The sequence below is a fragment of the Salmo trutta genome, chromosome 3, assembly GCF_901001165.1.
Source record: "Salmo trutta chromosome 3, fSalTru1.1, whole genome shotgun sequence".
Lineage (NCBI taxonomy): Eukaryota > Metazoa > Chordata > Actinopteri > Salmoniformes > Salmonidae > Salmo > Salmo trutta.
The window spans coordinates 68,087,075-68,114,959 of NC_042959.1; the positions used below are offsets into that span (position 1 = coordinate 68,087,075).

At 42.9% G+C, this 27,885-nt stretch overlaps 1 long non-coding RNA gene and 1 pseudogene across 1 annotated transcript; both read right to left on the bottom strand.

The window, feature by feature from the left end:
- Nucleotides 1-466: 466 nt before the first annotated feature.
- LOC115185371 (carboxypeptidase Q-like) overlaps nt 467-27,885 on the bottom strand; it is a 29,994-nt pseudogene continuing 2,575 nt past the window's right edge.
- LOC115185387 (uncharacterized) lies at nt 16,784-19,115 on the bottom strand. Its single transcript, XR_003875081.1, has 2 exons — nt 19,074-19,115; nt 16,784-19,042 (listed from the first exon to the last, which is right to left on the bottom strand). It is a non-coding gene; the product is annotated as an uncharacterized LOC115185387 (long non-coding RNA).

Genomic DNA, 27,885 nt, shown 5'->3' on the forward strand with positions numbered 1-27,885 from the left:
GGATTTTCTTGGCAAAGGAGAAATGTTCACTAAAAGGGTTGTAAACAAATTTGTGCACAAATATGAGATAAGCTTTTTGTGTGTATGGTACAATTCAGGGATTTTTTATTTCAGCTCATGAAACATGGGACCAAGACTTTACATGTTTATATATTTGTTCAGTATAGAATAGCTCAGTCTGGTGAGAAGAGGGAAGTCATAAAGATAAACCTGTAAACCAGGTTTATCCTGTCTGTCACCAGGCCAGTCTGGCACCAGACCCCCATCACTTCCTGTGTCTAAACTTCCCAAGCACGGAAAAACTAAGTGCCTGACCAGCACACGAATGTTGAATTTCCAAATTGGTCAAAATTAGGTTAAGGTTAGGTTAAAGGTCAAGTTTTAGATTTGGTCTAATTGGGCTGTTTGCCAGAAAAGTCCCCCTTAGTCTCTTCCATCTATGAATGAGGCAGTCAAAATACACATGTACCATGGTCTAAGAAATGCAGCTTTATTGGCAGATTAGAGATGACAGTCAACATGAAACATGCAGTACATATGCGTTCATTATTAAAAACAAATATAGACTGCATATATGCCATAAACACTTAATTCCATTTTGTACATTGTGTGGTTTATACACACAATTCTTCTTTAGCCACTTAACCAGAGTGGGGTATAATTTCACAGAGAGGTTACTGCAGGAAGCCCTTCTGGAGGACAAACAACATAAAAACATACAATCACTCAAAAATAAATGCTCAGTAAAACCTTTTTAATGGCACCATATTCCCTATAGTACATTCTTCTCCCAAAACTATACAGGGGATAGGGTGCCGTTTGGGATACAGGACAGTCCTAGTGGACTACCTGGGCAGCATCTCCTCCAGGTCAGCCACTACGTAGGCCACCACCGCCCACAGGGCCGAACACAGGTTCATTTCTATGGGGCTCTGAACAGACATGGTGTCCCCGTTGGTGTGGTGGAACCAGAAGTATCTACTGTCTGCAACGTGCAGGCTGGCTCCTGGAGGACAGACAGAACAAAACCGGTAAGGAGTCACTTACATCAATGTATTAACGTTGGTTAGTTGGTTTGTTTGTGTGTCTCTGAGTCCTTGAACGTACCATTATGACTGATTAAATGTGCAGTGCATACTACTGTATTCTAACTTCTAAAGAGACAATGAGATTCTAATCAAATCACATTCTCACCATGATCACTGTTGACAAAGCTAAACCCAGAGTTCATTACAAACCCATTATGTTATGCTTTCCCATTTCTTTTGCAAGTGAATGTAAGTATGAGCAGGGGGAACTAGAGCAGTAGAAGTGCATCTGGTAGCAGTTAGCGTTTAGCTTGGCAATCAGGTCCCTGTACAGTTTCCATTTGGAAACAGCACGATGCAGCAGCCCTTTTCTGACACTAACATTCCCAAGGTACTGCTAGGAAGAAATCTAATGTTCTGGTAAATATCTAGCTTTCTGTCTTGTATTCTTTCTGACAGAGAGAGACTTATGTCCTGTTAAACATCTAGCTTTCTGTCTTGTATTCTACCTGATAGAGAGACTGTTAAACATCTAGCTTTCTGTCTTGTATTCTACCTGATAGAGAGACTGTTAAACATCTAGCTTTCTGTCTTGTATTCTACCTGATAGAGAGACTTAAACATCTAGCTTTCTGTCTTGTATTCTACCTGATAGAGAGACTGTTAAACATCTAGCTTTCTGTCTTGTATTCTACCTGATAGAGAAACTGTTAAACATCTAGCTTTCTGTCTTGTATTATACCTGATAGACTGTTAAACATCTAGCCTTCTGTCTTGTATTCTACCTGATAGAGACTGTTAAACATCTAGCTTTCTGTCTTGTATTCTACCTGATAGAGAGACTGTTAAACATCTAGCTTTCTGTCTTGTATTCTACCTGATAGAGAGACTGTTAAACATCTAGCCTTCTGTCTTGTATTCTACCTGATAGAGAGGCTGTTAAACATCTAGCTTTCTGTCTTGTATTCTACCTGATAGAGAAACTGTTAAACATCTAGCTTTCTGTCTTGTATTCTACCTGATAGAGAAACTGTTAAACATCTAGCTTTCTGTCTTGTATTCTACCTGATAGAGAGACTGTTAAACATCTAGCTTTCTGTCTTGTATTCTACCTGATAGAGACTGTTAAACATCTAGCTTTCTGTCTTGTATTCTACCTGATAGAGAAACTGTTAAACATCTAGCTTTCTGTCTTGTATTATACCTGATAGACTGTTAAACATCTAGCCTTCTGTCTTGTATTCTACCTGATAGAGACTGTTAAACATCTAGCTTTCTGTCTTGTATTCTACCTGATAGAGAGACTGTTAAACATCTAGCCTTCTGTCTTGTATTCTACCTGATAGAGACTGTTAAACATCTAGCTTTCTGTCTTGTATTCTACCTGATAGAGAGACTGTTAAACATCTAGCCTTCTGTCTTGTATTCTACCTGATAGAGAGACTGTTAAACATCTAGCTTTCTGTCTTGTATTCTACCTGATAGAGAGACTGTTAAACATCTAGCTTTCTGTCTTGTATTCTACCTGATAGAGAGACTGTTAAACATCTAGCTTTCTGTCTTGTATTCTACCTGATAGAGAGACTGTTAAACATCTAGCTTTCTGTCTTGTATTCTACCTGATAGAGAGACTGTTAAACATCTAGCTTTCTGTCTTGTATTCTACCTGATAGAGAGACTGTTAAACATCTAGCTTTCTGTCTTGTATTCTACCTGATAGAGAGACTGTTAAACATCTAGCTTTCTGTCTTGTATTCTACCTGATAGAGAGACTGTTAAACATCTAGCTTTCTGTCTTGTATTCTACCTGATAGAGAGACTGTTAAACATCTAGCCTTCTGTCTTGTATTCTACCTGATAGAGATTGTTAAACATCTAGCTTTCTGTCTTGTATTCTACCTGATAGAGAGACTGTTAAACATCTAGCCGTCTGTCTTGTATTCTTCCTGACAGAGATCCTGTTATGTCCTTTCCCCTTTATGTTGATTTGTAAGGACAATCCAGAAATGAAATAGGGAGACAATAATAGGAGACTGGCTCTGGTGGTACTGATGTGTGAAGCAACTGTAGTCTCAACCATGTTCCCAAATCCACTGTAACAGAGAGAAAAAGCAACAACATTTGCACTCTGGAAAAATGAAGGAATGTGTGTAGTGAAAGGTCATTGGATGGAGCTGCATTACATTTAGGTGAATCCCAAATGGCACCCTATTCCTGTTCAAAACTAGTGCACTATATGGGGAATAGGGGGCCATTTGGGACTTTTTGCCATTTTGTGAAATGAGTGAGGTGTTTGGACAGCTGGTCTGGTGATTCATTTGTTTAACATTGTGGCTTGATGAACCCTCACAGTGAACAGCCCCTCTCTTGGTTACACCATTCATCCACCCAGAATAGTTACTTTTCCACTGAGATAAGGTGATGTCATTCCTGAAACAGTTCCTTTCCAGTAGAAGGCTGATCTGTTAGAACAAGTCTTTATACAGGTGTGGTTACACTGTGTCTGGGTAAGGCTGAGGACAGTCAAAGACTCGTCTATTAGCTGGACTCATCAACATTAGATTACTGTAGAGGTCTGGGCCTGTGGTCATAAAGCGTCTCAGCGCACGGTAAGAGTGCTGATCTGGAATCAGATTTGTCTTTTCGATCATAATGAATACAATTATATGGATGGGACGGTGAGGGACCTGATCCTAGATCAGCACATCTAGCCTACTCTGAGACATTTTATGAATTCTAAAACATCCTCGCCCTCTACTGGTTCCTAATGAGCTTCATTGTTTATCTCCACCTCAGCTTTAAGGGATCCCAAAACAACTGTGTTGGATGAAACCCATGTTAATGGAGTTAACACATGTTGGTAGGCTGAGGCCATCTCTCTCTCTCTCACACCCTTTATTAAGTCTACAGACAAGTTTCTGCTGTCATAGCAAATATCAGCACAACAAATACGGTAGTGGGGATGTGTTTCATAATACACTTCCACTTCCCTGTCATACCAAATGATTTGGTTGCCTACATACTGTAGCAACGCTAGTTATTTTTAAATCGGAGTACAGGGCATATTTCACTTCTATATAAAGGTTATTTGAGAAACTGATCTATTCCACAAAAATGACCACAGAGACAATGTGGAACTGAATGTTTAATTGGTCTAGAAATAATGTGCTACTTCCTCTTTAAAAAGGTCAAAAACACTTCTGCAGAAGGGGAACATGGCTTGTTAATTTGACAAAGGTCACAGAGACACAGGTGGAACAAGAGTCAAGTAGACTACGAGGAAGCCTCCTCAGCTTATCTCCCAGACAGACACAAACAAAAAAGGTAGTCTACACACCTGGCTCCTACTGACTCAGTCAGACAACAGAAGAGTCTACACACCTGGCTCCTATTGACTCAGACAGACAACAGAAGAGTCTACACACCTGGCTCCTACTGACTCAGACAGACAACAGAAGAGTCTACACACCTGGCTCCTATTGACTCAGACAGACAACAGAAGAGTCTACACACCTGGCTCCTACTGACTCAGACAGACAACAGAAAAGTCTACACACCTGGCACGCCGGCATCCATCCACATCTCTATATCAACTCCCTCTCCGTGTTCCTCCAGGGTGGTGGTGTTGATGGGCTTCAGTAGCTTCATCACCTCAGCCATGACAGCCCGGGCCTGGGCTGAGCCTGTGAACTGCAGCCCCAAGGGGCTGAAGGTACCCAGGTCAGACTCCATCACTAGGTTAAAGTTAGAGATGTTCACCTGGGGGACAGCAGAACAGGTATACAATCATAAATAATCATTGATTGGATTCATATAGTGCTTTTCCAGTGCTGAAAGCGCTTTATATTGTTTAACTTTTATAATTTTGCTGGACCCCAGGAAGAATAGCTGCTGCCTTGGTAGGAACTAATGGGGATCCATAATTAATACAAATATATAGTAAGGTGGGAAACTCCCCTCTTCAACCACAAATGTGTAGCACTCTTGGGTGATGCACGACAATCATTTTGTGCCAGAACGCACACCACACACCCAACACACAGAGAAATACATTTGTACATTCATCTCTTCTGGCTGTTGATTTATTTGGCCAGCGTTTGAGCTAAAAAGCTTTACCAGGATGTGGGAGAAGTAGGGGGGGAAAAGACCATCACCCCCCATTCAGACACTAGCGGACAAATACGCTTCTGCAAGGGAGAGCGCATAGAATGTCCCACAAAGTGGAATAGAAACATCAACTCCATGATAGTCAATGCAGTCAATGTAATCCTCTTTGATAAACACGACTGGGAACGTTTGCTGCAAAAGTCTGAATACAGGGCCAGCTGGACTGGATCTAAGACAGTGGTATTCAAAGTCAGGGGCGCGGAAACAAACATTTAAAGAACAGATTATTGTAGGGGACAATATACAAACGGTTTTCAGAAAGACAATTAGATAAATAACATGTTATTGAGTAAATGTATTTATTGGTTTCTTTTCATTTTGATATGAGATGAAAGTGTAATGAATTGAAGGTTATTTGTTGATGTAAGAATCGAAATGTACCAATTTTTTAAGTTTTGTCATAATTTTTGGGGTGGGGTCACGAGAAATTAGAGCGAAAAAAAAGGGGTCCCCAGAAATTCTGGTGGAAAAAAAATGGGGTCCCTGCTGAAAAAGATTGAATACCACTGATGTAGTGTAGTGGACATTTAGTGTTGTATACTGAAGCTTTTCAGAGAAATCTGAGGAAATCCATAGTATGTAGTTGGATCCAGTGCAGGCCAGGGAGAAGGTGGGCCTCTGGTCAGAGTCAGGATGTGAACCCTCTGCTCCCCTCTAACCTCTGGCCAGTCTGACTGCGCTCACATTAGAAGGCACAGAAACCACCACGCTCCCAGAATGCTGCCATTCAGTTACAGTGTGGTCTCGGCTCCATTCTGACAAACAATCTGTGCAGTGCCCTACATCCCAGTGGCTCTCCTTCAGTAGATCTGACAACAGTTTACATTTCTGTGTACCATTCCGAATGAAGCCAGTTTCTACCACATGTTGACTGGAAAAGAACAAGCTGATGTAGATGAAAAGCCATCAGCTATTGATAATAAAATGCTATTACTGGTACGCACACAATCTGAAGGAAAATGGCGCCAACGATTGAAAATGTAAGAACGACCACATAATAGTTGTGCTGTTTCAATGGTTTGTATGACATCCTCTACCCCTCTACCCAGTGGACCCCTGTGTGTGTGTGTAAGAATCTAAAGCTGAGAGAACAGAGTCTTAAATCTAGCCAAAAAAGGAGCTTATAGGACATTTCTAGTCAACTCCGACCCCACGAGATCCGCAGCCTGCTCATTTGCAGGTCTAAATCAGTCCCCGATTAGAGACGAACAATGAAACAAAGCAATGGAACTGGCTTCCAGGTCCAGAGTTGAGATTGAGGGCTATAGGATGTACTGTATGATAGGAGGATAATGGTGAGAGTGGACAAGTTAAATCGTCAGTAAAAAGCCAACAAGATGCACCATGGTAGAAAGGTACCTTGTGAAGCTGGAAGTACTGTTGTGCTCCAACCCCTCCCTGCTCCTCTGCAGACCACAGCACTGTCCGGAGGGTTCTTCTGGGACGCAGACCTGGACACAATCACAATTCATACATGGGCCACAACCATTTCAACAAAGCAGCAATATAAAAAGATCTTTACAACAAATGGATTCCCTTTTCCTCACCAACCCTTGGGCTGTTTAATATTCCATATATTCAGCAGAACATTCCTATTAACCAGACCCTAGTCAATATTTCCTACATTCACTGCAATGATGAGCCCCATTCATAGAGGAGACTTCCAGAGACAACTTATCTGATTTGGGTTTCAGCCTGTGTGTTATTCTAGAAGTGACCCCCCCACCCCCCGAGGCTACTACTTTATGTGGGCTACAAAGGACAGCAGGCCACTCCCTTCCTATAGAGGTTCTCTAATATAACTCTGTAGCCTACACCCTCATCTGACATCAGTGGCATGTCTGGGGTTGAGGCCCAAATGGCAACCTATTCTCTATGTAGTGCACTACTGTTGGGCCCTGGTGAACAGTACTGGACTATATAGGGAATAAGGTGCCATTTGGGACATAACTGAACAAAGCCCAAGGGACCAATTATTGCTCCGTGGCTTCATCTTGACTAAAAGTTTCATTGATGATAGGTCCACTACTTTAATAGTGGGCAAAGTTGAGCATATTTCAGCCAAGTACTTTACTATGCATCCATCCATCCGCAAGAATGAACAATAAAGCAGCGACTGGTTATTATTGTCCAGACATTAAAATGTCTTCAAATATTCAATGGGAATGACATACTTTCCATTGCAACATTAGTGGAAAAAGGAAAGATTCTTTCAAGTCAACGTTAAGGCTTTCAGTCAGAGAGCACAAACAGCTCGGTGGTCTACTTTACATGTCTAATTACACTTCATGTGGAAAAAGTAATAAGTAATTAAGTCAACAATGACCAGAAAAAGAATGAAGTAAGCCATGCTAATTGCTATATTTGATGAGTCAGCAGACCGCATTAAATGCATTTTCAAGTGTACGTCACCAAGAGTGCTGATCTAGGATCAGGTCTCTCCTGTCCATGTTATCTTATTCATAGTGACGTAAAAGGCTAAACTGATTGATCGTAAATCAGCACTCCTACTCTGAGACGCTTGATACATACGGCCCCTGATCACAAAACAGCTTCAAAAGATGCCAACAGACTCGATACAAAACTCGAATCTTTTTTTGAGGCTAATGTCAATAAGAGCTTCAGAGATAGTGGATTATGTTCCAGATACAGTCTAGATCCTAAATGGCACTCTTTCCTATATAGTGGACTGCTTTTGACTAGGGGCCCTGGTCAAACGTAGTTCAGTATAAGTAGGGGATAGGGTGCCATTTGGGACAAAGAGGGTGTGAGCTGAGAACAGTAGGATCTCCCAGGTTCTGGTTCTGACCCAGGTCTTTAAGCAGAGACTCCCAGGTTCTGACCCAGATCTTTAGACAGAGACAGGGCCTCCCTGGTTCTGACCTAGGTCTTTAAGCACAGACAGGGTCTCCCAAGTTCTGGTTCTGACCTAGGTCTTTAAGCAGAGACAGGGTCTCCCAGATTCTGACCCAGAACTTTAGACAGAGACAAGGCCTCCCAGGAGATGAGCGCTCCACCACCATCATCCATGGCCCCCTGGCCCACATCCCAGATGACCACTGAGCAGCACCACCTGAAGGGGGGGGGGGGACAGACAGCATACCTAGGATTAGTGGGGGGGGGAAAAAAATGACAAAAATCAATAGTTACATAGACATATTTTTTATGCTATATCGTATCGACAATATTTTTGCTCTAGTTGGTGGTACCTGCACCAAAAGCTCATTTTTCCTTCATAGCTTGTTCTCCATCTTCTTTTTAAATAGGGAGCCAATTTGTTTTCAGCACTTTTATTTTCATGACTGATCAAAACTTGTTTTCTCATGGCTTCTCTTGTCCCTCAGCAGCAGACATACAGTATGGTGAGCAATATGTCTGGAACATCGAATCACAATAAAATCACAGTATCGAATCGCAATACATATAGAACCGCAACACGTATTGGCACCTAAGTATGGTGATAATATCGTATCGTGAGGTCCCTGGCAATTCCCAGCCCTAGCTGAGATCACTACTAAGTTACATCGATGATCAATACAATCATTCATTATAGTGTAGGTCAGACAGAGGTTTGGTTTTAAAGCAAGAGTGATGAACCGGAAAGTCCAGGTTTCACCCTCGGTTCTCTTGGACAACAATGTACTGTAGCCAATAGCTACGGAGGGGTCAACAACCAGTAGGATCCTACTAATGATAAAATGTCAAAGGAGGATGCCAAAGGTGTTAAAACAAAAAACACCGTAGCACCACGTGAATGAGGGCTAGCAGACCTGGGCTCTGTAATACGTTACATACTGGAGATCAGTACAGTCATTATAGGCCACAGGTTTCAAAGGAAGAACGGTGAACCGGACATTCCAAGCTAAAGAATGCAATATTTCACCCGTGGCTGTCTGGTACTACAATGTAGTGTAGCTGCATAGGGGTTCAACAGTCAGCATCCTACTCAGTGTGCATCCCAAATTATACCCTATTCCCTACAGTATCTAGTGCCCTTCTTTTCCCCAGAGCTTTATGGGATATCAAATCAAATGTTATTGGTCACATACACATGTTTAGCAGATGTTATTGCGGGTGTGGTTAAATGTGTAGCGAAATATAGTCAAATGTCTAAGGAGAACATCAAAGGTGTTCACAACATAAATATAAAGAAACAAAAGTCTGCAAAAATATTATTCACTTCACAATGGTCAGAAGGAAAAAATAAGTTTGAGAACAAACTTTTCCAGATGTTGGCTGTCGTCGGTAGACATGGGAGTGTGCCATACAGAGAGGGAGGAGGGGGGCCGATGGGGGTGAGGAGCCTTTGTGTAGACGCTGAAAATAAACCAACCTACCCCCCATCACTCAGTGTGTGCCATGTGTTAAAAATATCTCCTTCCATGAAGAGGACTTCAAGTCTTCAACCCGTCTCTTTGTTCAAGAGACAACACAGGAGTATGCAGAGTCATTGGTATGGATTTTGGTGGGAATATACTGTAGACTCACCGATCGTGGCTAAAAATAACCAGAATGACCTCCAATAGGACATGATTCAACAGCTCCCATCGTTACGCCACTAAATAGTTGAATGAGTTAAATACCAATCAAAAGAAACTAGGCCTGAGTGTGAGTCCCAAACCCCTCGATGATGACGAGTAAACTAGGACTGGCAGAATGAGTCCCAAACCCCTCAATGATGATGAGTAAACTAGGACTGGCAGAATGAGTCCCAAACCCCTCAATGATGATGAGTAAACTAGGACTGGCAGAATGAGTCCCAAACCCCTCAATGATGATGAGTAAACTAGGACTGGCAGAATGAGTCCCAAACCCCTCAATGATGATGAGTAAACTAGGACTGGCAGAATGAGTCCCAAACCCCTCAATGATGATGAGTAAACTAGGACTGGCAGAATGAGTCCCAAACCCCTCAATGATGATGAGTAAACTAGGACTGGCAGAATGAGTCCCAAACCCCTCAATGATGATGAGTAAACTAGGACTGGCAGAATGAGCCCCAAACCCCTCAATGATGAGTAAACTAGGACTGGCGGAATGAGTCCCAAACCCCTCAATGATGATGAGTAAACTAGGACTGGCGGAATGAGTCCCAAACCCCTCAATGATGATGAGTAAACTAGGACTGGCGGAATGAGTCCCAAACCCCTCAATGATGATGAGTAAACTAGGACTGGCAGAATGAGTCCCAAACCCCTCAATGATGAGTAAACTAGGACTGGCAGAATGAGTCCCAAACTCCTCAATGATGATGAGTAAATATGATCCTCTTCAACATTAATAACCTTTACCACTTTGCACTGCTGGTTTCTTTACCACTTTGCACTGCTGGTTTTGCCCAAAAGCCTAATATCTTTTCCCTGAAGTACATTTATTCGTTTTTACCAATACCTCAAAGTTAGCTTGGTTACCATGCCAACGGACGCATGCCGTCAGAAAACCCTTCAGACTAATCATGGAAGCTGATGTATCAGGACCTTCACACACCAAGGTTTAAAGTTTAGGCTAAATCAAAATGGAACACACTTTCTCCTTTGAAAATAGTTTTCATACTCTGACAAATTGAAAAAGAGAAGAGCTTCGAAATCTAAGCTGATGAATTTCTCCAGTGAACTGTCTAAAATATATCTACAATAAGTCAGATAAATCATATCTACCCCATCGTCTTCTCCATTTGTGAGTTATGATGAACTACACACTGCTGCCACTACTACTACTACTATACTGCTGCTACAACACTACTACTATACTGCTGCTACAACACTACTATACTGCTACTACACTGCTGCTACTGCCACTACTATACTGCTGCTACTATACTGCTGCCACTACTACTACTACTATACTGCTGCTACAACACTACTATACTGCTACTACACTGCTGCTACTGCCACTACTATACTGCTGCTACTATACTGCTGCTACTACTACTACTGCTACTACCACTATTGCTACTATACTGCTGCTACTACCGCTACTGCCACTACTATGACTACAGCCACTACAACACTGCTGCTACTACCGCTACAATACTGCTGCTACTACTACCACAATACTGCTGCTACTACTACCACCACCACTACTACTACTATACTGCTGCTACTGCCACTATTATTACTACAGCCACTACAATTACAACACTGCTGCTACTACTACTATTACTACAGCCACTACTTTACTGCTGCTACTACCACTACTATTACTACAGCCACTACAGCTACTATACTGCTGCTACTACCGCTACTGCTACTATTACCACTATACTGCTGCTACTACCACTATACTGCTCCTACTACCACTATACTGCTCCTACTACCACTATACTGCTGCTACTACTACTACTACAACAACAACACTGCTGCTACTACACTACTACTACTTCTTCTTTTACTACTACTACTCTGCTGCTACAGCCACTACTATTACAACACTACTACTACTACTACTACTACTACTACTACTACTACTACTACTACTACTACTACTACTACTACTACTACTACTACTACTACTACTACTGCTATACTGCTGCTATACTGCTGCTACTGCCACTACTATACTGCTGCTACTGCCACTACTATTACTACTGCCACTACTATTACTACAGCCACTACTATTACTACAGCCACTACAGCTACTACTTTACTGCTGCTACTACCACTACTATTACTACAGCCACTACAGCTACTATACTGCTGCTACTACCGCTACTGCTGCTACTACCACTATACTGCTCCTACTACCACTATACTGCTCCTCCTGCTACTACTACTACTACTACTACTACTACTACTACTACTACTACTACTACTACTACTACTACTACTACTACTACTACTACTACTACTACTACTACTACTACTACTACTACTACTACTACTGCTGCCACTACTACTGCCACTACTACTACTGCCACTACTACTACTACTACTACTATACTGCCACTACTATTACTACAGCCACTACTATTACTACAGCCACTACTATTACAACACTGCTGCTACTGCCACTACTATACTGCTGCTACTGCCACTACTATACTGCTGCTACTGCCACTACTATACTGCTGCTACTACCGCTACTACTGCTATTGCTAGTGCTACTACTCCTGCTATTGCTACTGCTACTAGTGCCATTGAAACACCCAATCAGTATTTCTACCTTTCAAAAGAGAAAATGCATTAGTGCCAGAAAAGAGGGAGGAGAAAGAGGAGGTTTTGATAAATGACAGAGGAAATAACCTCCTTGTGTGCAACATATCTTCCAATGTCCAGGAATTAGCCTTGGTTTCCTACATCTAAGAAAATAAGAATCCTGTGACCGGTTTCTTCTTCTGTTTATTCAGGAACAAACTCAGGTATAGTTGCTGTGGCAACAGAGAACAAAGGTTACTTGATCCTGAGCACTGTGGGAACTCTGATTTTCTTTAAGGTTTGTTTGAGCAGAGATGATTTTGATGAAAACATATTCAGGATACCAAGCAGAGAAACTAAGCAAAGTAAAATTAAACATGATGTCACTCTTCAGGCCACTTTTATCGCAGACTCATTTGCCGATGTCAGGTAACTTGATATCTAATCTATACTATGAGTCTGGGAATCTGGCCTTATGAACCATATAGGAGTAAGCAAGACAACAGTAGCCTATATGACATGTGTAGCAGAAGAGCATCATCGTAAGGCTCGGACACAGCGGTAACATTTGCCAGCCCAGAGTACTTAGCAGCTCTGAACAGTGTGCTGGCCATAATTTGCAATCCGATTCTTAGGTGGTCCCTAAAAAACACACCGCACCGAACGTCAGACAGACATCCAGCAGCGGGTGGTCCCTAAAACACACCGCGCCGAACGGCAGACAGACAGCAGCGGGTGGTCCCTAAAACACACCGTGTCGAACAGCAGATGAGTGGCAGATCATCATTCGGTGCGTTGTGTGTGTGGTCCCTTAGGCCTATATTGTGTAGACAAACTAAAGTGAAAATCTTCAGTGTTTGTCAGAGAAACTAAAGTCCTCAACTTGATTCCCAGTGTACCGTAATTTCCGGACTATTAAGCGCACCTGAATATAAGCCGCACCCACTGAATTTTAAAAAATATATATATTTTGAACATAAATAAGCCGCACATGTCTATAAGCCGCAGGTGCCTACCGGTACATTGAAACAAATTAACTTTACACAGGCTTTAACGAAACACGGCTTGTAACTAAAAATAAAAAATTGCAGTAAGCTTTAGTTGTCTTTTTGCACTGAGTCAATTCCTCACGCTGCAGTTTCCAACGTCTTATCATCGACTCATTAAGACCAAGCTCCCGTGCAGCAGCTCTATTTCCTTTTCCAACAGCCAGATCCAACAGCCAGCCTTCAACTTGAAAGCTGCATCATATGCATTTCTCCGTGTCTTTGCCATGATGAGGGTGACAAAATGACTACCGTAATCAGAATGATGGGAAGTTTGAGAGCGCTCGATTTAATCTAAACAGTAAACAAAAAAGTTGTTTGACCTTAACCCGTTCGGCAATTTCATTGGTCTAATGAAAGCTTCATGCCGCCAAAAAAACTGAGCACGTCACAGAATGTGTTTTTGTGAAAAAAAAATTGAAAGCGGGAAAAATCCATATATTAGCCGCGTCATTGTTTAAGCCGCAAAGTTCAAAGCCTGGGAAAAAAGTTGCGGCTTATAGTCCGGAATTTACGGTACCTCCCTAGTCCCTATCAGACTCCCATCTTGCCAGACTGAAACAGAGACTAATTTGCTTGACTGGTGGACTTCCCTGGCTGCAAGCACTTTAAAGTGGGGGAGAGATTCAACTTTAGCTAAACAAACTTTCATGCACAAAGGTGTCACATATGAATCACATTTTAATTGCAGCTTCTCTGGGTATTTTTGGCAGGCAGAGCCCACCAGCAGTTGCAGTCAGAGTAGAGGTGTCTGCTGGGGTTAGCAGTATAAATAATGGGATTCCCACACACCTTGTTAAATTGTTCTGGCCCTTCACAGGACCTCTCACACAATCTACTTTAGGTATGTTACGCTTCATAGATACAGTGCATTCGGAAAGTATTCAGACCCCTTGACTTTTTCCACATTTCGTTACGCTACAGCCTTATTCTAAAATAGATTCAATAAAAAATGTCTTCATTAATTTACACACAACACCCCATAATAAGGTAAAAAAAGGGTTTTAGAAATGTGTGCATCCTGTTTCCATTGATCATCCTTGATATGTTTCTACAACTTGGAGTCCACCTGTGGTAAATTCAATTGATTGGACATGATTTGGGGAGAAAAAAAAAAAAAAAAAAAAAAAAAAAATCACACACACCTGTCTATATAAAAGGTTCCACAGTTGACAATGCATGTCAGAGCAAAAACCAAGCTATGAGGTTGAAGGAATTGTCCCTTGAGCTTCGAGACAGAATTGTGTCGAGGCACAGATCTGGGGAAGGGTACCAAAACATTTCGGCAGCATTGATGGTCCCCAAGAACACAGTGGCCTCCATCATAAAAATGGAAGAAGTTTTGAACCACTCTTGCTAGGGCTGGCCGCCCGGCCAAACTGAGCAGTAAGGGGGAGAAGGGCCTTGGTCAGGGAGGTGACCAAAAACCCAATGATCACTGAGGAGATGGGAGATTGTTCCAGAAGGACAACCATCTCTACAACACTCCACCAATCAGGCCTTTATGGTAGAGTGGTCAGACGGAAGCCACTCCAGTAAAAGGCACGACAGCCCGCTTGGAGTTTGCCAAAAGGCAAACTCCAAGCGGACTCTCAAACCATGAGAAACAAGATTATCTGGTCTGATAAAACCAAGATTGAACGCTTTGGACGGTGAAGCATGGTGGTGGCAGCATCATGCTGTGGGGATGTTTTTCAGCGGCAGGTTTAGTTTTTTTATTAGGATCCCCATTAGCTGTTGCAAAAGCAGCAGCTACTCTTCCTGGGGTCCACACAAAACATAACACAGATCATCAATAGACAAGAAGAGCTCAAGGACAGAACTACAGGGACTGGGAGACTAGTCAGGATCGAGGGAAAGATCATTGCATTAGATCCTCACCGTTCTCATGATCATTGCAACTCCACGAGGTGAGATCTTGCATGGAGGCCGAGGGAGATTGACAGTTCTTTTGTGTTTCTTCCATTTGCGAATAATTGCAGCAACTGTTGTCACCTTCTCACCAAGCTGCTTGGCAATGGTTTTGTAGCCCATTCCAGCCTTGTGTAGGTCTACAATCTTGTCCCTGACATCCTTGGAGAGCTCCTTGGTCTTGGCCATGGTGGAGAGTTTGGAATCGGATTGATTGATTGCTTCTGTGGACAGGTGTCTTTTATACAGGTAACAAACTGAGATTAGGAGCACTCCCTTTAAGAGTTTGCTCCTAATCTCAGCTCGTTACCTGTATAAAAGACACCTGGGAGCCAGAAATCTTTCTGATTGAGAGGGGGTCAAATACTTATTTCCCTCATTAAAATACAAATCAATTCATAACATTTTTGACATGCATTTTCTGGATGTTTTTGTTATTCTGTCTCTCACTGTTCAAATAAACCTACCATTAAAATTATAGACTGATCATTTCTTTGTCAGTGGGCAAACGTACAAAATCAGCAGGGGATCAAATACTTTTTTCCCCTCACTGTAGTTGCCAGTGGTAAACGCTATGCTTTTAGTCATGATGTTGACAGGAGTGCCCCTTTGTCCAATAAGATAAAAGGCAAAAGTTCCATATAGGCCTCTTTAATGTTGGTAACTCCAGAGATCGATTGCTTTCTAATATTTGTCAATTGACAAGACGTTGGCATGTCATGTGACTGGAAGGGTACATAAATACTCCCCCAGACAGACACACAGGCTCACTTCTGATAAACCCTGTCATTTCCTGGAACAGAGCAGGAGTTTCCCCAATTATAAACAAGCTGTACGTATTGTAGACCACATGGAACTACAGCGCTGTACAACATTCCACGCTTCCAAAAATCAATAAATCACATCACACCCTGGCCTTTTGGACAAATCAAATACATGTGTATTTGTGACATGCTCCGGATACAACAAGTGTAGATCCGCCATCAAATACTTACAAGCTTTTTCCACAAAATGAAGAGTTAAAAAGAAAATGTGTAAATAAAAATTGAGAATAATAATGCAATAAATAACAGTAAGGAGGCTGTATACAAGTCAATGTGCAGGGGTACCAGGTAGTACAGATAATATGTTTATGTAGGTAGGGGTAAAACTGACTAGGCAATCAGGATAGATAAGAAACAGTAGCAGCAGCGCATGTGGAGAGTCTGTGACAACTACAGAGAATAACGTTTTAGGTTAAATAAACAAACAGAGCTAGATAAGAACGTTTTAGGTTAAATAAACAGGTTAAAAATAGATAGTATCCACACAGTAAATCAGGAGATTTCACAGTCTCCTTCTCTTGCCCTCTGATAATAAAAATAATACAACACAGAGAATAAAGGTTGACAGACCTTGAACAGATTACTACAATTCATTACAGATGCATTCTCTTTCCAGGATTAGCTTTAGACTGAAATAAAATACTGAGGGTAGATCTCAGTTTCCATCTCCATCCTTATCTATTTGTAGCAATGTGATTTACATTATGTTTGGTAAGCATTTTATTTGTTGCGGCCCCCAGGAACTGACAGCCAGTGAATACAATTTCCCCCCCACAGTAGTGATGCAGCTGCACATTGTGTCGGTTTGACGCTGGGCATCTGCAGCCTGCTGATGGGTGACAGCCCAACACAGGCAGGGCACATCATGGAGACAATGGAGAGACACATCATGGGCTCCATTTTTATTCTACAACAAATGCTTTTCCATTTCCCCACATTCATACCACGTGGTACCCAACTCAATATCCAAATTAAATTGTTAGGCTAGTTTACAGCAGTGTTGTAGTGTGACATTCCCATCCAATGTAAAGCACTGGGACTAAAGAGAAGCTCTACATGCAATCCAGTATCATGTATAAGTTCTACTACAGCCTTGATGTGTCATGACTAGTGGCTCCTCAACTAAGTGGTCAGAGGCCTATTTATTCAAGCTCTGACTGCATTATTGGCACAAAAAGAAATTGAGCTGAAGGGAACCATAAAGAGACATTTTGATGTTAGTCATCTGTGTCTGAAACCAGATCCTGGACCTCGAGACAAAATGATTCATACAGGCCAAAGAAAGACAGGAAATAAGGTCAACAATTCCACCGGTTTCATTTCCCGCCCACAGATAAGAGCAGCAGTTGCTTTCACAGTAATGTGTATGGCTCTTGTCCTTTATGACCTTGTGATTACACTGCTTTAATTCACAATATTGAGATGTCATAATAAAATGTGACATTTTAAAGCAGAGTCGAGGACGCTGAGCTAGGCTTTATGTAGTGGGCTACTCAACACATCACAGCTGCTACTCAGACTTTGTAGGTTGATGTTTTGGGGTGTGAATTTAACACACCGGTCTTCAGTGTTGGAGCTGAGGAAACATTAGCCAAGACATAAAAATATATAAATAAAAATCTAAAAGATACTAATTTGCATTCAAGGCTCATATCTCATACTTCATCTACAGTACATGTCTTTTTTTGCCCAGAACCGGGTTTCTAAAGTTATCACCCTTGTATGGTTTTCTGGATGATTCAGTGCCATTACTAAGTGAGAACCGACTGGCTCTGAAAAAGGCATTCGGTCCGATACTAGAGGAACCTAAATCACAGCTCAGTCCAAGAGTCGAGCACATATTACTATTTACTATGAACCTCCAAATGCCTAGACAAGGAATTTATACACCAATTCATCATACCACAAGGAAACAGGCAGCACTTGCTTTTATCACTTTTTTACAGCAACAGTTGATAGATGTGACCACTGTGTCATTGTCTACAGAGAATGGTAGCCAATAGGCTGACTGATAATTGAAGAGGCTCCTCTTGACCCCATTCAGGAAATAGCCAGGCTGAATCCCAAATAGCACTCTATTCACCAAATAGTGCACTACTTTTGACCAGATCTCTATTGGCCCTGGTCAAAATTAGTGCACTATAAAAGGGAATAGGGTGCCATTTGTGACGTAGACCCAGCCCCAAGGTTGTTTGCTCATAAAAAATACGTTCCTTGGAGTTACGCAAAACACATTCCATGGACCTGACTAGGCCGACTCAGAGCCGACACAGTGAATATTTGCTAATCTCAGGAGAGAGACCCATGTCAGCTAAAGCACATGGCCAAGCTATATGCCAGCTAGCTAACACCAAAGTTTCCAGGCAAATCCAGAGGGTCATTCTTAGTGTGGCTGACACCAAACTCCAAGTCCTCCTGTCTTCAGAGTCTGGAAAGGCTATTTTGATGTTGTCGGCACAATGCTTTGAGAAATGAAGGGGATGTGCTTTTTTACTGATTGGTTCTTCTGTGTCTTTCTCACTCAAACCAACTTGGACAAAATAGTTTGACAACCTTGTTTGTAAGGCTTTTAAATCTCAACCGTTTATCTTTTCCAATGATGAAGACATGGAGGTCTCAGGGTATGGTGGGGTCTGCAAAATAGGTCAACTTTGAGCATCTCTTGAATGTTTTGGCATATCCTATAGACACTTATACACATTGTACATCCATCTAAGTCCATTCCTCCTCTGAACTGCTTGTTGAATGGGTTCATGCAGGAATCTAACCATCACATGCTCTGACTCATAAATCAGCAGCCAGCAACAACCTCAGCTAAACCCACCCATGGGGTTTACAACCTCAGCTAAACCCACCCATGGGGGTTACAACCTCAGCTAAACCCACCCATGGGGGTTACAACCTCAGCTAAACCCACCCATGGGGGTTACAACCTCAGCTAAACCCACCCATGGGGGTTACAACCTCTTTCTACTGTAAGAAAGACATCAATATTTAAAACCAGAGAACCGGGCCTCGGGACGAGACCCAGTCGTCCAATACATGATACACCTAAATAGGCTTGAAGGACAAGAGAGGATGGTGATGCTGAGGGGCTGTGCTGCGTCTGGGCTCAGCAGCCATGAAGATGGAGAAATAAAACCCCATTTCCCTATGTACTGCACTACTTTAGGCCAGGGCACATAGGCAGTGCACTACATAGGGATTATGTGGCCATTAAGGAGGGAAACTCACCCTCAAGAACAGAACAAACCCCGGATGGCAGCAGCGAGGGACAGATCTACAGTTACTAGGATGTCTAGGAGAGGAGGGATACCACAGGCAGGTAGAAAGCACACCCAGGGTCATAGAAAAATGGGCTTTTTCAAATACTTTGAGGATTTGATGGAGCATGCAATGAATAGTGTGTCAGATGGGCAGGGTATGACCTTTTGGAACAAGTCCCTAGAATCCATAAACACCCCCCAAGGAGGCATGGTCTGTTCTTTCTGAAAGACAAGTGGCCTCTCAATTCTCGCTAGTTGTGCTAATATTGTGCAGTTTCTAGTAAAGTATCAAGGCTATTATTGATAGGCAGAGGCTGTTCAACACAGTGGAGTTAATGACAGGACAGAAGATGTTCAACACAGTGGAGTTAATGACAGGTTATGACAGGGCAGAAGACGTTCAACACAGTGGAGTTAATAAGGGGTTATGACAGGACAGAGGCTGTTCAACACAGTGGAGTTAATGACAGGTTATGACAGGACAGAGGCTGTTCAACACAGTGGAGTTATTGAAGGGTTATGACAGGACAGAGGCTGTTCAACACAGTGGAGTTATTGAAGGGTTATGACAGGACAGAGGCTGTTCAACACAGTGGAGTTATTGAAGGGTTATGACAGGACAGAGGCTGTTCAACACAGTGGAGTTATTGAAGGGTTATGACAGGGCGAGTCCCAGAGGACAGTAGCCTACCAAAGAAATGGAATCATTAGAACCTCTTCCCATTCTAGTGATTCCATTTCTATGTAGCCTAGCCAACGAATGGAAGTACCCTCCCTACTATTATCTCTACTACAGGTCCCATACTGTGTGCCACAGACAACTATTATTATTATTAGAGAAAAAAATCATTACATGACAAATAATACCTGGTACTCTGTTAATGTAGCACATTGGGCCATATAGGGAAAGTGGATCTAGTTTTAATAGAATATAGCCTATGCATGTCATGTTACATAATTACATTAGGCCAACATGTATATGGAATAATTATATATTCTCAGCAAAGAGCACAGCTAAATGTCTAAATCTAAAGCTTTCATTTAGCTGTCAGTGATAAGATAATTGCCTTGACATATCCTGGTAATTGTACTCTGGTCTGAATGTGGTGCCAGTCAAACTACTGCTGCCTTCACACTGAGGAGAGAGAGCAGCCGAGGATCGATTTGTTCTGCCGGGACAAAAGAGTCCATGAAACGCCTGAGTGACAGATGAAATCACAACACAGACCATTCTGAAGGCTATTTTATCAGAAGACAAATGACTGAGCAAGTGAATAGCAGGGCTGGGATCAATTTAAAATGAAGGCAGTCAATTCAAAAAGTGATTTTAATTTCAAATTCAAAAATTGAGAAAAAAATTGAAATAAATAGCTTCTACTCCTCAGTTTATTGAGAAGTCATTGAAAATAAATGCAGTTTTCACATATTTACTTCCTGAATCCGAATAGGCTACATAAACTGGGAATAGATAGAGAACAACTTCTAGTCCCAGCCATACCCTGCATACAGCACTGTAGCCTCCACATCAGGACAAATGAATGAGGCATGTTTATAGCCTACAGTTAGCAACACTGCATAAAACATTCTAGCAAAGGGGAGCTATTCACTTCATGGATAGCGTGTGTCTGTGGGGCGAGGAGACAACTATGAGCGGACCAGGTGCAGGTGTGGTCACTGAACCTAAGCACAGATGTGGCAGGTCTTCAGAACAAAGGATCAAGCTCATTCTGTGACCTATTATGCTTAGACGTAACCTCAATAAAACTGAACACAATATCCAAAACGGGGGGGAAAAAATGATTTTATAAGACAGTCTTAAAAATACACATACATTGTTTTATTTTATAAAAACAGAATGGAGCTTTCCAGTGTGACAGAGCACATTCTGCACTACTGACAAAAGCTCTTCATTTAGTTATATTTTTGGCTCTGACTTTTCTCTCTGCTTTTAAACTTTCTCTCGGTGAAATTCCGCTGACACAGCCGCATTTGCATTATTTGTTAGAAATGTAAAAGCATCTCTAAAGCATTGGAGATAACGCAGAATCTGACTGTCCTAGAGTGTCTGTGGGAGGGGAGTTAAGCTCAGTCCCATTTAGCATCAAACACCGTAAAGAGAATACAGGGTTCTTGGTGTGTAGGGTTGAGAGAGAGAGCAGGGCTGCGATCAGAGCAGTGTTCAGCAGGGACACATTTGTATGAAATAGGGAGTTACTACCTGAACAGATTAGAATTTTCTGTTGAACTGAGGGGGGGGGGGGGGGGGGTCTGGAAGGGAGAGGCTGGAAGCAGGAAAGAGGAGGGAGAGGCTTTAGTGTAGTCTTGTGTGTGGCATTGTAATAGGCATCACGCATCATTACAGCACAGCCACTCCTCTGACCCAGAAACCCCTGCTTCAAAGACTCCAGAGGAAATGGGCTTGAAGGACAACAGATAACTAGCTCAAAAAACAAAAAACAACAGCCTGTCTGAGAAAAGTCAAACTGAAGGAACAAAAGGTAAGTCACGTACATCTATTACTGATAAGACTCAGTAAGGTGAACATATCTTATGAGTTACAATTTGATTGCTTTAAACTGTCATTGGCCTTTACTTGTCCTTCTGCAAAGTGCTTCTGGCAGAAGGAGATGAATGGAGTGTATGGGGATTCAGTAGCAATCTCCTCAGGATATACCCAAGACTTATCTGTGATAACCTGACACTTGTAGACGAGTCGCGCCTGCAGCCGACTGCCTAGCTCTCCCCTCGAGCCAAGGAAGGTATATCCACAGGGCTTCTGGCTCTGGGCTTAGCTAGCTAGAGCTGATAACTCTAGCCAGATTAAACATGGCAGTGGAGTCGGTAGAGACTGCGGAGGAGGAGAACGTCCCTCTCCCTCTGTAATTACAGCAGACGAAGGAAGGCGTCCGTCTGTCACCTCACACGTCTGTGGGACGTGAGTAGTGGAACAATGAGGGAAGGAACATCCTCAGTCCTCACCATCCCTATCAGCACCAGGCCTGGCTGTGTGACACAGTGAAAAGTCAGACTGAATCCTTCTTTAACCTTGTAAAGACCCATGTAGGCTAACTACTTCAGTAACACATTTGACTGCCATGTGGGCTCAAATAAGTAAAGTGGACCAGACAAGTGTGGTTGAAGTGCGTGAGGGTCTGCACATGCATTAGGCATGGGTAAAAGTTATGTTATACAGGCCTCAGATTTTCCTGGAATAAAGTCAAAGCCTACAATTCCCTTACATATGACTCCATTATAAAGCCCTCCACTGAGATACCACTGGAGCCCAAGATCTGTACTAGCCCTTCATGCATATTCTAGGTTATATCCATATAGGGAACTATCAAACAGACTGGTCAACGGTAGTGTACTATATCAAACAGACTGTTGATGATGGAACAGACCAAATCACAGTCAACAGCAAAGTTCACACAGGTTATGCAACTTACACTACAGGACAGAATGGGAACGTTCTCCCAAACAGTGTGTCCCTCCCTCCCTACCATAGACAGGTTTCTATTCCTCTTCGCCGGGAGAGGAGACGCTACATAAGACCTTTTGAGGGCTCCACCTTGACAACGCTCATCTAAGCTTCCATGTAAACTACATAAGACGACTTGAGAAGTCAATGTTAAGACCTAGTTCTTTTTATCCACTCAGTGGTTAGAGTGTCCGCCCTGAGATTAGAAGGTTGGGAGTTTCATCCCCCACCGAGTCATATCAAAGACTGGGACCCAATGCATCTCTCCTTGGCACTCAGCATTAAGGAGATAGATTGGTGGTCCGGCCCTGCGCTAGACTAGTGTCCTGTCCAGGAGGTGTACTGGTACATCAAGCTGCCTCACTACAGAAACAGGAGTTAGGAGCAGGAGCCTATGAGCCGTTAAGACTCTCAAAAGCCAAGGCTCATGCAAGGCTACTTACTTATTAGGCAATGTAGGTCAGAACTCTGAATTGTTTTAAGAGAACAGAACGGTCTCTTCTTTAGAATCTTTTGTTGATGACATCAATTACCAAGTAACACATGATTGGAGTGCTCCTCCCTGCCCCATGACTGGATGACTCGGAGTCAGGACAGGACACAGCCAGTGACTCACACTGCTGTGCTAACGCATCATTGACATCTGACACACAGCAGCTAAAGACAGTAAAAAACACTCACACTCAGCGTACTGCCACTGTGACTCATACTAAGATTACTGTCACAATGTTTCAATCAATTAACGTGGTACTGGAATGCTTGGCTTAGGGACTAGAGAGAAAAGTAGAAGCTGTTTTTGAGGTCGCTAAATGAGTCACCTTCCATACAGAGATGATATCTTCTTCAGAACAGAATGATGCATCAACACAAGACCTGTAGTAGAGCGGAGGACAGAGAAAATACCGTTTCCCCCATGTAGCCAAGTGTTCTATCGGCCTAGTCAAAGATGAGAATAATAGGAAGTGAGGTTTATTACACAGAATGACGTTCCATAGTGTCAGTGTTTCCTAGGGATCCCAGTTGTGTTTTTCCTCTGTAGAGATGACAACCCAGAAAAGGCAGACTAAAGACAAGTAGGAGTCTCTTACGTCAGCAGAGAGAGCTACAGCTACGTTCCTTCCTCCTTACGCAATCTGGGACCCAGTTCAAACAGAGGAAAGGGGGAAAGGGGGAGACCTAGTCAGTTGTACAACGGAATGCCTTCAACTGAAATGTGTCTTCCGCATTTAACCCAACCCCTCTAAATCAGAGAGAGCACCGAAGAAAAACATTACTGACAGGGCATGGCACTACCGAAAGTCTCAGAGGGCTGGATCTGCTATAGAAGTGTTGAGGGATGCTAGTGACTACAGAACAGTCTCAGTGGACTGGATCTGCTATAGAAGTGTTGAGGGATGCTAGTGACTACCGAAAGTCTCAGAGGGCTGGATCTGCTATAGAAGTGTTGAGGGATGCTAGTGACTACAGAATAGTCTCAGAGGGCTGGATCTGCTATAGAAGTGTTGAGGGATGCTAGTGACTACAGAACAGTCTCAGAGGACTGGATCTGCTATAGAAGTGTTGAGGGATGCTAGTGACTACAGAACAGTCTCAGAGGACTGGATCTGCTATAGAAGTGTTGAGGGATGCTAGTGACTACAGAACAGTCTCAGAGGACTGGATCTGCTATAGAAGTGTTGAGGGATGCTAGTGACTACAGAACAGTCTCAGTGGACTGGATCTGCTATAGAAGTGTTGAGGGATGCTAGTGACTACAGAACAGTCTCAGAGGACTGGATCTGCTATAGAAGTGTTGAGGGATGCTAGTGACTACAGAATAGTCTCAGAGGGCTGGATCTGCTATAGAAGTGTTGAGGGATGCTAGTGACTACAGAATAGTCTCAGTGGACTGGATCTGCTATAGAAGTGTTGAGGGATGCTAGTGACTACAGAATAGTCTCAGTGGACTGGATCTGCTATAGAAGTGTTGAGGGATGCTAGTGACTACAGAACAGTCTCAGTGGACTGGATCTGCTATAGAAGTGTTGAGGGATGCTAGTGACTACAGAATAGTCTCAGAGGACTGGATCTGCTATAGAAGTGTTGAGGGATGCTAGTGACTACAGAACAGTCTCAGAGGGCTGGATCTGCTATAGAAGTGTTGAGGGATGCTAGTGACTACAGAATAGTCTCAGAGGACTGGATCTGCTATAGAAGTGTTGAGGGATGCTAGTGACTACAGAACAGTCTCAGAGGGCTGGATCTGCTATAGAAGTGTTGAGGGATGCTAGTGACTACAGAACAGTCTCAGAGGGCTGGATCTGCTATAGAAGTGTTGAGGGATGCTAGTGAATACAGAACAGTCTCAGAGGACTGGATCTGCTATAGAAGTGTTGAGGGATGCTAGTGACTACAGAATAGTCTCAGTGGACTGGATCTGCTATAGAAGTGTTGAGGGATGATAGTGACTACAGAACAGTCTCAGAGGGCTGGATCTGCTATAGAAGTGTTGAGGGATGATAGTGACTACAGAACAGTCTCAGAGGGCTGGATCTGCTATAGAAGTGTTGAGGGATGCTAGTGACTACAGAACAGTCTCAGAGGGCTGGATCTGCTATAGAAGTGTTGAGGGATGCTAGTGACTACAGAACAGTCTCAGAGGACTGGATCTGCTATAGAAGTGTTGAGGGATGCTAGTGACTACAGAACAGTCTCAGAGGACTGGATCTGCTATAGAAGTGTTGAGGGATGCTAGTGACTACAGAATAGTCTCAGTGGACTGGATCTGCTATAGAAGTGTTGAGGGAGGCTAGTGACTACAGAACAGTCTCAGTGGACTGGATCTGCTATAGAAGTGTTGAGGGATGCTAGTGCTAAACTCCTAAATCCACCCCTAGTACATCCCCTACTCCCTAGTCACTCCTGTAGATCTGAGGGGATTGAATAAAGGGAACATGAGATGCAATGAGGGATCCCCTTAGGTGTAGTACTCATTTCAGAATAGATTAATGCTGACAAAACTGTCAGAATGTGACAAATCTCCTTGTCAAATCAAACAAAGAAACATCCTACCGGAACAAATTCATAGCTCTCTTGCTAACAGATCAGAAGCTTAGACAGACAGAAGAGTGTTAGCTATAGCAGAGACAGGATGAAATGGAAAATCTCCGCAAAGAGCCCTCGCCCAGGCAGTAGTCTCATCCCAAATGGCACACCGTTCCCTACATAGTGCACCTCTTTTGATCAGAGCCCTAGGGACCCTGGTCAACGGTAGTGTACTATATAGGGAATAAGGTGACATTAGCGACACAAGCAGTGTCCGGTCATGACTAATGAGAAACTCCATGGACACGGCTCACAGTCTGCTCGGACAAATGCTGTGTAACTGGACAGAACCTTACAGAATGATCCTCCTCTGACTTACATCCCATTGCCGTCCCTGCCTTCTAATTGGCTCCCAGGGGAGAGGAGATTCAGGCCTTCACGCTGCCCTTACAGCACACACAGAGCATGTGTCAAACCTATGTGAAATTAGTCACCCGCACCCTCCCTGCCTCTGACAGAATACCCTAGTCCTGGTCATACCTCAGTGCATCTGTTGGGGGAAAAGTCATGCCTAGTCTATGGATTTGTTGGACTGGATGTACAAGGGAAACAGATGTGACAAATGGCAAAATGGGAGAGGATTGGAATTCTACACATAGAGCAAAAAGCAGCCCCATGCTGTTAGTACATGTTTTAATAATAATTTACTAATTTTTTCAATCTTGTCTCATCGCTTCAAATCCCCAACGGGCTCAGGAGAGGCGAAGGTCGAGTCATGTGTTCTCCGAAACATGACCCGCCAGACCACGCCTCTTAACCTGGAAGCCAGCTGCACCAATGTGTTGGAGGAAACACCGTTCAACTGACAACCGAGGTCAGCCTGCAGGAGCCCGGCCCGCCACAAGGAGTTGCTAGAGCGCGATGAGCCAAGTAAAGCCCCCCGGGCCAAATCCTCCCCCTAAACCAGACGACATTGGGTCAATTGTGCACCGCCCTATGGGCCTCCCGGTCACGGACGGTTGTGACAGCTTGGGATCGAACCCGGGTCTGTAGTGACGCCTCAAGCACTGCAGCGCCTTAGACCGCTCACCACTCGGGAGGCCCTTTTAAAATGTTCAAAATTAAATAAGATTGCAAATATGGGTGATTCTTAATGGGACAATTGATGGGTACAACCATCATACTACAGTAGTAGTAGTAATGGGACAATTGATGGGTACAACCATCATACTAGTGGTAGTAATGGGACAATTGATGTGTACAACCATCCAACTAGTAGTAGTAATGGGACAATTGATGGGTACAACCATCATACTAGTGGTAGTAATGGGACAATTGATGTGTACAACCATCCAACTAGTAGTAGTAATGGGACAATTGATGTGTACAACCATCCAACTAGTAGTAGTAATGGGACAATTGATGGGTACAACCATCCAACAAGTAGTAGAATTCTAAAAGAAAAAGAAAAAACTGTGGTGCACATTAATGTTATCAACTTATATCAATCCTTATTGCATCAATTCAGGCAATTTAACGCATTATGGATTTCTGTCCTCATCGCCCAGCTCTAATTCATCTTAAGAAAGCTTGGTGAGACATCAACACATCACATTCCCTCTACAAAGTAGTCATCAGCAAATTCAGTGCTAGTAGGAAGAGGCGTGGTTATTATTTATTTTTGGGGAGGAGAAAGGAATAGTATCCCCTATTCAACAAATAATCTATATGGGATCCCCTTTAACGTTTCACGGATCAAATAAACATTTGTATAATTATTTGTAAAAAAAATTGACCTTTATTTAACTAGGCAAGTCAGTTACGGGACGGCCTAGGAATAGTGGGTTAACTGCCTTGTTCAGGGGCAGAAGGACAGATTTATTTACCTTGTCAGCTCAGGGATTCGATCTTGCAACCTTTCGGTTACTAGTCCAACGCTCTAACCACTAGGCTACCTGCTGCCCCAGGTAGCCTAGGAAGGGTGTAGCAATTTATACAAACGGTTTAG